The 16,509-nt window shown below is 35.1% G+C and overlaps 1 protein-coding gene and 1 non-coding gene across 3 annotated transcripts in view; both read left to right on the plus strand.

Moving 5' to 3' along the window:
• Window positions 1-16,509, plus strand: part of ARHGAP15 (Rho GTPase activating protein 15) — a 630,028-nt gene that overhangs the window by 406,799 nt on the left and 206,720 nt on the right. The window lies entirely within an intron of this gene.
• Window positions 372-478, plus strand: LOC111546201. The gene has a single exon (XR_002732680.1). It is a non-coding gene; the product is annotated as a U6 spliceosomal RNA (small nuclear RNA).

Genomic DNA, 16,509 nt, shown 5'->3' on the forward strand with positions numbered 1-16,509 from the left:
GTCATTTATACCCCAGCTTGATGTTCAGACACCCTTATTCACACTTTTGAGTATCACCTTGAGCAAAACTGTTCTTAAAGGTATCAATAATTTGTCTCTATTAGAGTATGTTCAATCACCAGGAAAGAGGATTTTGTATTGTTTCATTTGATAAAAGGGAAAAGGGAGTCTCACTGACACTTCTAAAAGCATGCTGTGTTTCCAAGCTTGCTACCCTCCTCCTCTCAGGGGGTTTTGACTGTAGCACACTTTGCTCTTAACGGAAATAATATTATTACTTTCTTTTGATACTCTGGCCAGTGAATTAATAGAAATGCATTTGTTTCTGGTGTAATTGCCTTTATTAAGGTTTGTTTTAAGACTTAAGAGCAGTGCTCGCTTCGGCAGCACATATACTAAAATTGGAACGATACAGAGAAGATTAGCATGGCCCCTGCGCAAGGATGACACGCAAATTCGTGAAGCGTTCCATATTTAAAAAAAAAAAAAAAAAGACTTAAGAGCAGATTGGAAATCTAAGACCTCATAAGTCTGCCATAGTTCAAAACCATGCACCACCAGCTAAGGCCAATAAGCCTTAGGTTGAGTTACTGCGGAAGACTTAAGACTTGTGGCATTGTTTGTGTATACGTCCCTGGCTCCATCTGACACCTCTCATCTCTCCAGTGAGCCTGATAGAGTTAGGCTTTGTGTCCCCACCCACGTCTCTTCTTGAATTGTAATCACCATAATCTCCACGTGTCAATTGAGAGACCAGGTGGAGGTAATTGAATTGTGGGGCTGGTTCCTCCATGCTGTTCTCATAAAAGTGAGTTCTCATGAGATCTGATGGCTTTATAAGGGGTTCTTCCCCCTTCACTGGTACTTCTTTCTACCACCTTGAGAAGAAGGTGCCTTGCTTCCCCTTCGCCTTCCACCATTATTGTAAGTTTCCCGAGGCCTCTGCAGCCATGCTGAACTGTGAGTCAATTAAACATCTTTCCTTTATAAATTACTGAGTCATAGTTAGTTCATTATAGCAGTATGAAAATGGGCTACTACAGACCCAGTGATGTATACATAGACAATGCCACATATAGTGAAACTGCAGAAGTGATATGGTGAGAGAAGTCATTGTGTTCTCTGCAGTCCTTACCCAGAAAGGAGACAGGCCTGGCTTCAGAGATCTGATTTCATGGGGGAATGCTGTGTATATTCACAACATTTCAATCTATAGAAAAAAAGACCTATATGGGGCCAGGAAAAGTGGTTCATGCCTACAATCCCAGCACTTTGGGAGGCAAAGATGGGCAGATCTCTTGAGCTGAGGAGTTCAAGATCAACCTGGGCAACATGGCAAAACTCTGTCTCTACAAAAAATACCAAAAAAAAAAAAAAAAAAAAAAAATAGCCAGGCGTGGTAGTGTGTGCCTGCAGGTGCAGCTACTTGAGAGCCTGAGGTGGGAGGATCACCTGAGCCTGGAGAGGTTGAGGCTGCTGTGAGCTGTGATCATACCACTGCACTCCAGCCTGAGTGACAAGAGTGAGACCCTGTCTCAGAAGAAAAAATAAAAAACAAAACAAACCTATATGGATTTAGGAACCTCAATTTAGAGCATTGTACTCACCTGAAAGAAAAATTATTTTATAAGTTTTCCCTGAAGAAGATGTGATTTTTTACAATTTCCATATTTCTAATTTCCTTATGACAGAAAATCACTATAAGAATAAATTATGTTAAAAAATTGTGTTTAATTAAGCTTAAAAATGTGCCTCTTCTCCCCCAAATTTCTAAGTACAGTAATATACTATTTTTTCTGTGTCTTGGTGTGTCCAAAATAGCAGGTAACCCAGGAAGGGAGAAACTTTGGATAATAGCAACCACTCTTTTGAATTCATTTGAAACCAATATGTTGTACCTATTTTCCCTTTCTGTTCCTCTCCCATTATGTACTTGCCCCCTTCTTCTCCACCTTTTTCCCTCCCACATCCTACACAAGTGAACTCATCCTACTTGTCTTCTTTTCAGTTAAACTCTGCTCCCAGTAAAAGATCTAACAAATTAATCCACATACTAAAGCGTATATGACTAGTGAGGTTTGAGGTGAAATCCTCCAATAGGATTTGAAGAAAAAAGAAAGAATTCTAGTTACAGAATTTTAGGCATTAGCAAGACTGTGTGAAATGTTTTAAGAAAGAATTATCTTCCCAGAATTTCTGAAAATAAACTGTAAATGTAGCCTCTATAATTAATATTAACTTATCTTGGGAGCCAATGACATAAAATCCAAGTCTTCAAATTGATAATTTTTCATTTCTATCTTCCATGGCACTTCAAGATTTAACTATAGTGCCTGATTATGGATTGCCTAACATTCGAATTCAATGGAGTTTCTAACATCAAAACTCAAACTCTGCCATCCCCTGGAGGAAATAGGGAAATTAAGACATGCTTTATTTACATTTCATACAAGAGAAAACATGAAATATATTTATAATTGATATCTTACCACTTTGGAAAGTCACGTATATGGAGTTAGATATTTCATAAATGTTATATCAGTGAACATCAGCATGTATAAAACATCTTAGTTTTTTTAAATTTGTAGATAATATATGTTTTTATCACATGCAACATGAAGTTTTAAAGCATATACATATTGTGAAATAGGTAAATCTATGTAACTAACAAATTACCTCACATAGTTATCATAGATGAGAGCACTTAACATTTACTCTCATTACATTTTTCCAGAATATATATCGTCATTACCTGTAGTCATCTTGCTATCCAATAGATCCCTTGAAATTTATTCCTCCTATCTAATTATAATTATGTATACTTTGACCAACATTTTCTTATTCCTACCATCCCCCCAATCATCCCAGTCTCTAGTAGCCACTATTCCACTCTCTCCTTCTATGAGATCAACCTTTTTGAATTCCACATATGTGTGAGATGATGCAATATGTATCTTTCTGTTCCTAGTTTATTTCACTTAGCATAATGTCCTTCAAGTTCATTCATGTTGTCACAAAAGCTGGATTTTTTAATGGCTGAATAGTATTCCGTGTGTGTGTGTGTGTGTGTGTATCCCATATATATGATAAATGGTTGAATGATAAAATGTGATATTATATATATGATTTTATTCATAAAATCATAAAATAAACATTTTATTCAACCGTTTATGGACACTTAGGTTAATTCTATATCTCGGGTATTGTAAATATTACTATAATAAAATAAGAGTGCAGATATCTTTTTGATATACTGATTTTATTTCCTTTGGATATATACCCAGTGGGAGGGATTGCTGGATCATATGGTATTTCTATTTTTAATTGTTTGAGGAATCTGTACTTTTTTCCATAATGGTTGTACTAATTTACATTCCCACCAACAATATAAAAGGGATTCCTTTTCTCCACATCCTTGCCAATACTCCTTATCTTTTGTCTTTTTAATAATAGCCATTCTATCAGAGGTAAGGTGATATCTCATTGTTGCTCTAATTTGCATGTATCTGATGATTAGTGATGTTGAGCATTTTCCTGTTTACCTAGTGGCCATTTTTATGTCTTTTTTGTGAAGTATCTATTTAGGTTTTTGCCATTTTTAACTTGGGCTCAGGTCATTTGGTTTTTGGTTGTTTCATATTGAGTTGTTTGAGTACCTTATACATTCTGATGTTGACATACTGTCAAATGTACAGTTTGAAAATAATTTCTGCCATTCTATACGTTGTCACTCCACTCTGTTGATTGTTTCCTTTACTGTGCAGAAGCTTCCCAGTTTGATGTAATCTCATTTGTCCATTTTTTGGCACATGTTAGTTTAAAATATTTTCTTTCCATGACAATCGATCAGAAAGAAATGAGAGATACTAAACATATATATAAATATATATGTGTATATATACATATGCAAATACCCACATATTTCCACAAATCTTTCAATGTAGATCTCTGTGACAAAAATCACCCAGAAGCTGAAAATCTGGTTTGTATTACACTAGTGCTAGATGAGTTTAAATAAGGGAACAATTGATATTGGAATGCCTTTTTTTAAGTCAACAAAGTATTTTGAGTAAACAGAGGGTGCATAGTTCTTTGTTAGATGTTTAACAGCCCTTATGTACTCCAGAATGAAGCTGAGAAGTTAGGTCTCTCCTAGACCACTAGAAGAAGGCTAATCTTTCTACTTTATGTTGTGACAAAAGAAAATCAGAAAGCCAACTTTATTGCTACCTCTTGGCTTTTGCTTATGCATTCCTTTTTGTACGAGTTCCAAAATTGCAAAAGCCAATGCTATAAATTGTCCAGGGAAAGGTAGAGCTTCTAAGTAGGGAAAATGTTTTTGTCTTTTCAGCTGTATTCCAGATACCTTATATTTCTATCTCCAAATCTGGATCTGATTTCCCCAGTAAGAAATAGTTTATGAAATACTTAATTTGGAGATTTCTACCGTGTGTCCCATGAAGATTTTGAACCTCATTTCAAGAGTCTTAAACCATCTTTCAGCTAAATTAGAGATACAAAATACAGCATTCAAGGATACAGAATAGATTTATGATAGTCTCCAAACATTTTTCAAGTGGGTCTGTGGGAACATAAACTCATAAGTATATATTATCAAATAATTTCAATCTATGTCATAATGTTTTCATAATAAATGTCATTAATATTGTTTGTTCACAAGAGTAATATATATGTATATACTATACACGTGTGTGTATACATACGTATATAAATACTTATAAAATAGTTGGGAAATATGTAAAACGATTTAAAAACAGAATCATTTTTATAATCCACCTCACAGAGAATATATGTTCTCACATTTTAGTGCATGCTATGGCTCCATTACATATGGAAGTGTGTATACCATGTTTGTTACTCTACCCCAATGCCTAGTACACTTTTGCAATATAGTAAGTGCCTGCACAATATCTGTCAAATTGCCTGGAGAGTTGGAATTCACCAATTCAAGGGCTACAGAATATCTTAGAATTCATCTGTTCTTCCATTTAATCACAGTTTAACACAGGTCCATCTGCCAAGCAGGAAGGAACATGCCCTAGTCCCACCTTTCTGTTTAGCGAAATTATTAATAATATCCGCTAAGCCGTTTCTCCTGTATTCTCAAAAAGAAAACAGTCATCCTATGTGTGTTTCCCGAGAACAGGAAACTCAAATGTCTCAGCTTCATCCACTGTCGTAGTTAAGAGCACCTTCTTCTTTGCCTGGGACAGAGGCTACTGACACTATAATTTCTCAGAAGTTTGGACAGGCAGCAAGAAGCTGAAAAAAGAACCATTTTGTCTGTGATCTAAATAGGACTTTGCTGATGGTTGGTGTACTCAAATGGGTTTGTAGAATATCTTGTCTTTGTGCCTGGAATTTGCTTTTACGAACTCACTTGAGAGGCAGCAGCCAGGGGAGAGCTCTCTCTCACCTGAATGCTTAGCAGAGGCAAGCCATCAAAACCCTCCAGGAAGTGGCAAGCCAAAGGGTCTAAATTAGAGGCACCTCCCCAGAGAAGATCAAAAGTTATGCTCCACCAACACAGAGACACTGAGAAATGGTTGAATGTGTTCTAAATTAAACTGCCCTGGTGGTGAGCAGAGATCTGCCAAAATCTTTCAATTAATCACTTTTACCTTCAGGGCAGAGTTAGGCCTGAGAGTATTTCAACAGATTTTTATTGGAACAGAGTTATTTCAGATATTAAACTATGTTGCACAAAGTAAAAATAATGTTATTTTTAAGTTGCTACTCTTGTTAAATAAAAGTTGGCAAGTGTTCTTGGGGTCTGTATTGTGTCTGTATTTGTGAATGTGTGTGGCTTTTTCTTGTGCCATAATCCCCATTGATTTTTAAAAAGTGAACAGCAATGAACTAGGTGATAAATATATTTATATAACGTTTTCATTAATAAAGTGTTATAAATAATAAAAGAAAAGTTTTAAGTATATAATTCGCTACAACACAATTGGAATTTTTTTTTTTCCTACATCTTCAGCAGTAAGTTAATTAGAATCACCTGCATTTCCTTGGGTGGACACCAAATGGATTGCAAACAAAAACAGATTAAAATAGCTGCTGGAGCTCATGGCATACAGATGACAAGATTCACAAAAAGGACAATAAGGCACTGAAAATGTTCGCTTTTCAAACAATTTTAGAGGAAATTTAGCTCTTGCGACTTCTCTGTAAAAGCTGCCTGTAAGTGTTTTGCTGAAAGGCTAGAACAGCTTTGTTTCTGATCCCTTGATGAGTGAGAGAAATGTTTAAGAAAGATCACTTTACAGAGAGATTCAGGCTGAAATGTGATGACTGTGATTCAAGCCAAGCCAAAAATTACAGTTCAGAATGAAAGGGGAGGGACGTGGTTTGGGAATCCATTTTCCCACATTCCTGAATCTCAATCATCCCAGCCAATGTTTAAAAAAATCCAGTGGAAAGCAATGAGGTCACTTTGTTTAGATGTTAAAAAAAAAAAAAAAAAAAAAAAAAATTACGGGTGGAGGGATTGAAAAGAATGATGGCAAATGTATGAATTTTAAATCAATATCTATTTCAAGTATGATGGGATCAAAGGTACACTTTATATAACTCTTATGACTTCATCCCAAAAGGAGCCATGTTTCAGTTTTCTTCTTGTTTGTGTTGGTGAGCCTTTTATTGTGTTTCTTTAACTTATGAAATAGTATCTTGCTAAAATTTTTTTTTAAAAGTATACGTGGGCACATAGTACAGATTATTCCTCCTGAGACTCCAAGCTTTCCTTAGGAATAGCATCTCCAGGAAGCTGGTTTTCTTTCTTTAAACCTGCTGTGGCCACCCCACTGCTGTGTAGATCTCAGGTTATGCTGGTATATTGGCTTGCAAACTACCAGATGATAGTGGCAGACGAAATTAGATTCATTGTTCTTGTTACTTCTATTTATTTTAATGAAACACACTAAGCAAGTCATACTACCAAATGAATGATTTATTTACATCAGCGTGATCACAGCATAACAGTAGAACTGCAACATTAAAGAAACTCAGAGAATAATATGAGATAAACCAAATACAACCTCCAACTTCAATATCTTCCAGATACACTAAGTTTTTCTTCAAGGCAACAGCTCTCATTTAACGATAACCGGAATCATTGACCAAAATTTGTCTTCAAGACTAAGATTTTTTTAAAGAAGAAACAATGTAAGATAATTTGTCAATGACTGTTTATAGGTACCTTGTTTCCCACTCTCCAGAAATCATTTCAATTAATCATCTTTGGTCTGATCAGACCACCGATGCTAGGTTCTTTTCTAGAGAAATTTCACAAGCAAACTCAGAATATTGCTGAGATCTTTCTTATCTTCAGAGATTTCCAAATGATCCTAAGGCTGGTATATATCTGTAAATCACATTTATGTCTACTATCCTGCAGGCTTCATGCAGTTAGGCCTCAAATTCTTAGTTTAGAGAGAGATATAAGAATCAACGTGCAGAAAATGAGCCACATAATAGGACACTATTGTTCCACTATTGCTTCATGTTAACTAGGTATTAAGCAAGGTACATAAATGGCTTATCAATCTATATCACATTAGCCACACTGGAACTTTTTCCCCTTGTCTTTGCCCTGGTTGACTTACCATTTGGTAATCCTTAAGTTAAAAGGAATCATTTTAAAAGTGGGAGTTAAATTCAATGTATACAGGCTATACACACAAGTCTGATCCATAAAAAGAATCACAGCAAATGGAAACCAGGAAATAACATTTTTAAAAGTATACTACTGCCTATACTACCAGATTCCAATGGTATGGATAAGCATCTCCAATTATAAGAAAATTGATGAGATATTTTGGCAAGAACTAAGTATAAATATAAGGGAAAAATTCTAATAATGAGGAATGACAGTGGTTTTACCCGTGTATCCACATTGAGGAGGGATGACTTTTTTTTTTTTTCTTTTTGTAACATTTGAAGAAGTCAGTGAGATTTTCTTCTACTTATGGAAATGTCTAATATCCTACTTTACATGAATGAGAGAGATGAAGAAACTAGGAAGGTAATACAATAAGTTGTTTTCAAAGATTGAATCCAACCCTGTGTCTCTATACAAGAATACCTAATAATAGTAAAAAGCAAGCTAGCCACTCTCTTCCCACCATCCCCCCACGCACAATCCCCAAACTCTATTGTCCCAGAACTTTTCAAGGCATAAATGATACAATGCAGAACCACTAACACACTTAACCACATAAATGATACAATGCAGAAGCGGTAACACACTTAACACTCAGGGTATTTAGTTCTTTTCCTCACCCAATTTTGATGCTGGAGCAATATAACAACACCTGTCTTCTCCAGTGTCCAAATAAGACAAGGCTCGTTAAGAGTTCAGGACTGGGCAGAAGAGCAAATAGGACCAATATTAATGATAAATATTTTTGCAAGAAAACAATAATCTTATTTCCAAATATTAACAGGTTGAAGTAACAGGGGCAAAGGAAGGAAGTGGGGGTGAAGCATTTGAAAATGATCCCAATCGCCCAAGTATTCAATGAAATGTCCTTGAAAAAACATTCTTCTTTCTGATTCAAGAGTCTATTTGATACCACCTTTTTCTCAGTATGTATATATATATATATATATATATATACACACACATATATATATATATTCCTTTATTATGTGCTCTTTCAAGGTATTTAATTTAAATCTGGAATTTTCCCCTAGCTCAGACACTGGCTATATAAACAATTTTAAATAATTGCTCAATTTTTAGTATCATAGGTTCTAGCCATTTTCTCAGAAAAGAGAAAAAAAATCCTTAGTGACCTCTTTTTAGTCTAACATTAATGAAAAATTAGCAACAAATATTTATCTCGTCCATGTCTTAAGAGAATAAAAATTCTATTTTCCATAGGAATCCCCTACAAATACCTGGGAGATCAAATACATTTTTTTCAGAAATGAATAATCAAAAATGAGCCAATAAAATCTAGATAATGATAACCAAAAGCAAATAAAATAATGAAGGAAAAATTGAAGGTATTTTGTTATGACATTGAAAAGAAAAACTTGTTGCAATAATTGTGTCTATGAAGCAAGCATTCATAGCAGAGATATGAGGAAGGTAGAACAAAAAACTAAAATGAGATAAAAATTGAAAAGAAAAGGCTCATGAAGGAAATGGAAAACTAAAACAACCTCAGTAATAAAAGAATTGAAAAATGCATAAATGATAGTAGGAATTTCTATAAACACAGAAAAGGAAAGGAGTAAGAAAAATGAAGTGAGAGATGTGCTGAAACTCACCTGTAGCAACCGGTTCTTCCAACATTTGAATTGCAATCGCGTAATGACTGTTTTAAATATTCACAGTTTAATCCCTTACCATTTGTTTCCCATGTACCAATAATGAAAATTATATAGTAGTATCTTCACAAACTAATGAAACTTCTGTTTTCAATTTTTAAAGTTCTGTTTTTATGAAAAACAATGTAGGCCTCACATTCAAGTTGGCAGACTGAAAAAATATGTCTGATTCTCTTCCCTCAAAACAATCCCAATGAAATAATAGAAAATATGTGTTTTTTTTTTAAAAAAAAAAAAAAGCTGATAATGGTGCTGAAAACAGAAAAGGTGCCATCAGCAGACAAGAAATAGAAATTCCAGGAAGAGAGGAAGCAGATGGGATCAAACAAATAGAGAAATGAAAGCAGGAGAAACACCATTCCCAGACACCACAATTAGGCACAGTTCTTTCCAGAGATGTCCCAGAGAATAACCAAACTTGGAGTCAATAAAAAGAACAGAAATTGTCCAGTGGGCAGTAAAGAAAGTAATTCATTAAATAACAGGATCTAACAGCTGTGAGAACTGGGCTCCTCTTTATCCTGCACCAAAGAAGCATCTACAGCAGGTGCTTGAGCCTGAGAGCAATTTCTGTAGGGATGGAAAAGTTGCTGGTGTCTGAGAAAGAAGGCAGTAGAGAAGAAAGTGTCTCAGGTATTCTCCAACAGAATTAGATATACCTTTGCCCAGGTGCAAATAGGTAAAGTTCTCAATACCCTAAGTTAAGTCTCCCTTACTTTGATAACTGGGGAGAACCCCTGGCCTATTGTCTACTCACCACCCTTTTACCCTGCAAGACACCCCACATACCATTCTCATTTAAGATTGGACAAGTTGTAGGGAGGGAGAGAGCTGGACACATACAGAGGTACCCATGACCACTGTTTATTTTAATCAATCTCAATCATAAGGGTAATCCAATATTTGATAATCTGTCTTAAATAAATTCTAGATACAGAGAAGAGAGATAATAGAGGGAAAACAACATTGAGCAAATAATATAAGAAAATGTTTTCCAAATGAAAAAGCCCAGATGGGGAGCACATATGAGTGACATTTTACTGCTACAAGTTTAAAGAGAAAAAAAAATTTTTTAATCCGAGAGCAAAAGCAATTTACCTGTAAAGTGTCAAGAATTAATTTGACATCAGACTTAACAGCAGGGATGCTAGAAGATAATGGAACATTTATTTTTCAAAGTTAGAAAAGTAAAAGATTATGAAACTGAAATGAATATTCAAGTCAACAATCAAGAAGCAAAAGAAAACAGATGGGTAAAGTAAGAAAAATTATCAATCACATCCTTTCATGAATCAAGAAACTTCTTAAAATTCAATCCAAGAAAGAATAACAATGGAATACAAGAGAAGGAGGGTAGTTGATGATGATCTAGAGCCACATTGTCTAAAATGGTCATCACCGGCCATGTGTGGTTAAGTTACTCAAAGCTGACTAAAATAAAATTCAGTCCCTCAGTTGTATTAACCACGTTTCAAGTGGTTAATATTCTCTGTAGCCAGTCATATGTGGCCAGTGAATGCTGGTTTGGACAGCAAAGAGACAGAACGTTTCTATCATTGCAGAAACTTCTGTTGGGCAGGACTTAGTCTGAAGAAATGAAGAAACCTACAAAGGAAGAAGAGGACAAGTTAAGTCTTTCAGGAGCTCTCCTTTGTGAAACTAAATTTTAATGTTAAACCCCAACATGCTCCCTTTTTAAAAAATAGTGACTATTAACCCGTAGATAAGTCACAAAATAGTTATAAAAAACAAAATGTCCCAAATTTTAAGAATATAAACAATAAATGCATACAGGGTAAAACTGGGAAGGGAAGTAGTAGAGAGAAGTAAGAATAAATATACTGCTTTATTTTTCATAGCTCAGAGATAATTTGATATGCTAACATATAGAAATAGGCAAATTAACTCAAGAGAAAGAGGGTGTACAGATAAGTGGTAGGAACTATGAATGCACTAAGCTCTTTGTATTTTCTGAGAAATCAATAAATACCATTCAAAATTAATAAACAGAAATATGACATATTAACATTAACAAAAAGAATGAAAATAGAACTTTTCTTTCTTTTTTTTTTTTTTTTTTTTTTTTTTTGAGACGGAGTCTCGCTCTGTCGCCCAGGCTGGAGTGCAGTGGCACAATCTCGGCTCACTGCAAGCTCCGCCGCCTCCTGGGTTCACGCCATTCTCCTGCCTCAGCCTCCCTAGAAGCTGGGACTACAGGCGCCTGCCACCTCGCCCGGCTAATTTGTTTGTATTTTTTAGTAGAGACAGGGTTTCACCGTGTTTGCCAGGATGGTCTTGATCTCCTGACCTCGTGATCCACCCACCTCGGCCTCCCAAAGTGCTGGGATTACAGGCTTGAGCCACCGCGCCCGGCCAGAACTTTTCTTTTTGAGACAGGGCCTTGCTCTGTCCACCCAGGCTGGAGTGCAGTCGTGTGATCAAGGCTCACTGCAGCCTCAACTTCCTGGGCTCAAGTGATTCTCCTATCTCGGACTCCTGAGTAGCCACCAGGCCAGGCTAATTTTTAAATTTTTTTGTGTGAAGATAGGGTTTCACCCTGTTGCCCAGGCTGGTCTTGGATTCCTGTACTCAAGTGATTCTCCTGCCTTGGCCTCCCAAAATGCTGGGATTGTTGGTGTGAGTCACTGAGCCTGGCCTAAAATAGAACTGTTAACAATAACTATCTTTGGAAAGCAGGTTGGGGCAGCTACTGTACTTAGTTTGGATTGTATATTGTTCTATGTGGTTTAATTTTGGTTTTTATTGTTTTTTAAAACCATGGAAGTATAGCAAAAAAAAAAAAAAAAAAAAAAAACCTGTATATATTTTTAGAATGGTTTTTATGAAGTCATATAGTTATCCTATAGAATAAAATTATTCATGTTTGAAAAATCAAAATTGTGCCAGCTATTTCCTAAGGGAATCATTCTTAGGAAATAGCAAGGCTATTGAAGGATGGGCATCTCATACAAAATTAACAATAATTAAATAAAAATGGCAGATAGGTACAAAATAAACACCACTGAGTTGGAAGAGAGATTAGAATTCTAAGTTATATCCTGTACTCTCAGTCATTGAATTTAAAGTGTGTGAACAAATAAGCTAGCAAAAAAATGTTGGAAACACTCACTTCAACTTAGAGGAGGAGGGATAGGTGTGAATGGCACCAGAGTTTCTCAAGTTTAGCTCAGAACCCAAGTAGAACTTTGGAAGGACTGAGAGAGAAATGTGCAAGGGTTGAGGGCAACCTGAGTGTTCCTGTGCTCAAAGGTTTTCACCGGAGGGAGAAGCCAGAAGTTCAAAGTATTGCGAGAATGGCATTTCTTGTGGTAGCTCTGGCCTCCTGGGAATTAGAACGCGCCATAAATCTCAGGAGAGGGACTGTTTGTGCAAAATTCCCAGCCCACATTTGCAGGCTGCAAAGGTTCAGATACATTTTGTTGTGTGTCAGAAAAACAAGCAGACTTTCGGGGCACACCACTCAACCAGGCTCAAACTCCACATCTGCGTGGTTTGTCCATCATTCGAGCTACCCAAAATGCTACCTAAACCAGTTTTCAACTATTTTTAACAGACTCGTCTGCATTGTCAAAAACTGCCCATATTTTGGCAGATAAGCCAGTCAACTCTGGACAGAGTGTTGGTCTTAGATTTCTTTTTGCAAAGTGTCTAAGATTTATGGTGGGAATTACTCATGACAGCTGCATTCTTTCCACTGGGCTTAGACCACCATTTGGTCTAATAACTCCTAATTGTGTGTCTATCCCAGTCTAAGCTTCTTCAGGGAAACAAAAAAAAAAGTGGGGGAGGGGGTGGGGAGACTTTTAAAAATCCCCTACAGCAATACCCAGTGATTTCTGCCAACAGTAAACACTATTTTGAAATATAAGAAGGTCAGCTGAACAAATAAACAATATTTCAGTGAATGTGGATTTCTTCAGAGAATTTTTCATACTACCATTAATGCCAGTATGATTTTTTTTTAAAAAAGTAAAATGACTTAGTTTTATCGTGTTCCCAAAGTATTTTTAGCATAACAGGCAAAAATCCTGTTAGCATTTACAGTCATGTTATTTTCTTGAAAGAGGTACCTCTCAAAGCGATTTTTCACCAACCTTCTCCAAAGCACAAAAGAGGTACCTTGAAGACGTTGGTCATTTAAAAATCATACACAGTCTAATTATATTTCCAAAATAAGTAGTTTGCAATCCAGCAAGAATAATGTGGTCATGAAAAGGATGTCCAAATCCACCAATTTACATTGGTTTGGTTTGGCATAACTTTCAAAGTTCTTGGAGTAAAAGGAAGATGGCACGTGAATAATTGTAATTTGGGTAATAGTCCTAGAACTTTGGGTTTGCTGTTCTGTGAGCCATTCAGGGGAAAGCAAATCAACTTCAAGACTGTACCTATATAATTTATAACTGTTAAAATTCACTGATATGTTCCAGATTATTTCACAAAATGTAATACCCTCCCTTTTCATATGAAACTTTGTCATTTTCACTCTATTTATGTAATTTAAAAAGTATGATAGCCAGAGAGCATGAGCCATTCAAAGCAGGAGCCGCTAATGTCAGAGATTATTATCACTCACAAGATATATAGTGTTGGTATCTTTGAATTTAAAGGGCTTGGAAGTTGTGTCAAGATAGATTCATATTGCATCTAATATGTTTTGCTTTACTCCCTTTTACTTTCTGGTTTCTATCTCCAGTCACAAAGCAGTTTCTCTGCTGTGACTCAGGTCTACAACCACAGTGGTAGCACAGGTCTGATTTACCCTTCCTGTCTCCACCAGTTGTGCTCCCTCCTTTTATGCCAAAAGAAAGTTGTGTTATTACTTTAGGATGAGGCTGCTTTCTTTAAACAGTATACTGCTTTCCAGTTGTTTATATGTAATACACGTTCAATCCATATGACTTTTTCAAATGGTTTTGATTATTGGACTTAAAAAAATTTTTACAGAAATGTATGAAAGACCAAGGAAAGCACTTCTTATATTGTAACTCTAAAAGAAAAAAAAGTTTTGGATGCAGGGAATTTCATCAGTTAAAAACCAGTTTATGACTCTATGCATTTCAATAGCATGTAGAATAATATTTGAAAAGGAAGAGTGCTAACTTCAAAATGACATTCATTTGATTTTACACCTTGTATAAATATGCATATTAAAGCAACGATTAAGGAAGACCCTTATTTGCAATTAAATTTTCAAATTCAAATAATTTCATTTATAATAGACCTCTGATAAGGGTCTAGCTAATTAGCAAAACAACGTTTTTTAAAAACACACAATGTTCTCATTTTTGTTGTAATAGATATTCACATTTTATCTTTAATCATTGTAAATAGGACTAATTTGATTTTAAAAAACGTTAGAATTTCTCATTTAGAGAACATAGACCCACATATTCCATTGATGTTTCTATTTTCTACAATAATTCTTTTTCTCTAAATTCCTTAAAATCAATTGATAATCCGTGGAAAAAAATCAGGGCCACGTTCACTTGATCAAACTTTGTTTGTTTGTTTTTGGTGGCAAGCATCAAGGTGACTTTATTCACCACTCATGGTTCTGATGCCATTTGTCTACTTCCAAATCCAAAACTCTCCCCGAAAGCCCCAAGCATGCCATTATGAACATTTTTCTGTAAACATTTCAGGGCCTCTGAGTGTGATTTTAGAGAATAATTTTAAGATAATTTCCTCTGTGGCCATATGTTCAAAAAAATTAAGAGGGAAAACTTTGAAAAGGACACAGTTTAATGTAAAATTTTTGGTAGTTTTAAATCTATCATGTTAATTAAAATTTCATAGGTTAAAACTAAGTACCAAATAGTATCTAATGACAGGAAACAAATGATTAATAAGTTTTTTGTAAATTAATTTTTTAACATTCTGGGTGTAAGTGCCTGAACTTAAGACCAAAGTAGACCAATACTAAAGGTAGGAATTAAATATTAGAAACATTTTAATTAGGACTATTATCACATTTAAGCTGTCAAGCAGAAATTGTACTTTAAAACAAACAAACCAGAGTAGACTTAGATTAATGGAGGTAATTTGTACATCACAAAGAAAAAATATATTGGATTTTTACAAATATATATGTCTTAGAAAGTTTCACCACTGGCTAACTGGTGTCCAGCTTCATCCAATTCCTCACAATTTATAGTTCTCAGGGAGAGACAGAGTCTCAGTAATTTCTTAGATTATTCTAGAACTATAAAGTCGCATCAATTAATACATTTGTTAATAGCTATTCTATTTTATTGCCATTATCTCAAGTAATCATATAATTTATTACATGGAAGAGTAAAAACTATAGTGAATGACTGTCCTAAATTATGCCATTATTACCAGTGTTCTAAGTTATGTTATCCTACCCTAACCTCCCAATGAAATATTTTGCACAATGGCAGAAGTGTTCCTAATAAAAAGTGTGTAAAAATGTAGAGATAGTAAAACAATAAATGAGCTCATTTTATGCCAGTAAAGAGCTTTGGAAAGCCTTTATTCTGTTATACTATGGCAATAATTTCTACCAATATATTTAATACTATTGTGAATTACAATGATTATCCATGATGCTATACCACCTCCCTAGAGAAACTGCTTAGATATAGACCTCTGCATCTGCTGGCAATTTCACCTAGGCCTCTCTGAGTGCCCAGACACATCAAAGAATATACACTCTTGACATTAAAATTATGTTTTCAGCATTTTTAGTTACTACTATAGTGTTTGACTAAGTGTTTCCCTTTTGGTTTTCCTGTTTCTTCGTTGTCCTCATAATGTGGTCATGAAATTAACTAAATTCTATAAATAGATGTGTGGAAAACAAGTGAATGATTATTGAAATTCACTGCCAGGATAAGTTATTTTGAATTACAGATGACCAGTTCTAAAATAATCTGAAATTCATTTTACCATTTTGCTAAAGATTTTTTTATTTTTCTCTCCATAATGGAGCACCCATTACCTATAATACACTGGAAGTTATCAAACTAGCATTATATCTAGAATAGAATTTTTACTCTTTAGTTTCACACAATCAGACCAAAACATGTTGTTCTGTAGCGATCACAGGAAAACAAGAATAGAATAGAATAGAATAGAATAGAATAGAATAGAATAGAATAG

The sequence above is a fragment of the Piliocolobus tephrosceles genome, chromosome 11 (assembly GCF_002776525.5).
Source record: "Piliocolobus tephrosceles isolate RC106 chromosome 11, ASM277652v3, whole genome shotgun sequence".
Taxonomy (NCBI): domain Eukaryota; kingdom Metazoa; phylum Chordata; class Mammalia; order Primates; family Cercopithecidae; genus Piliocolobus; species Piliocolobus tephrosceles.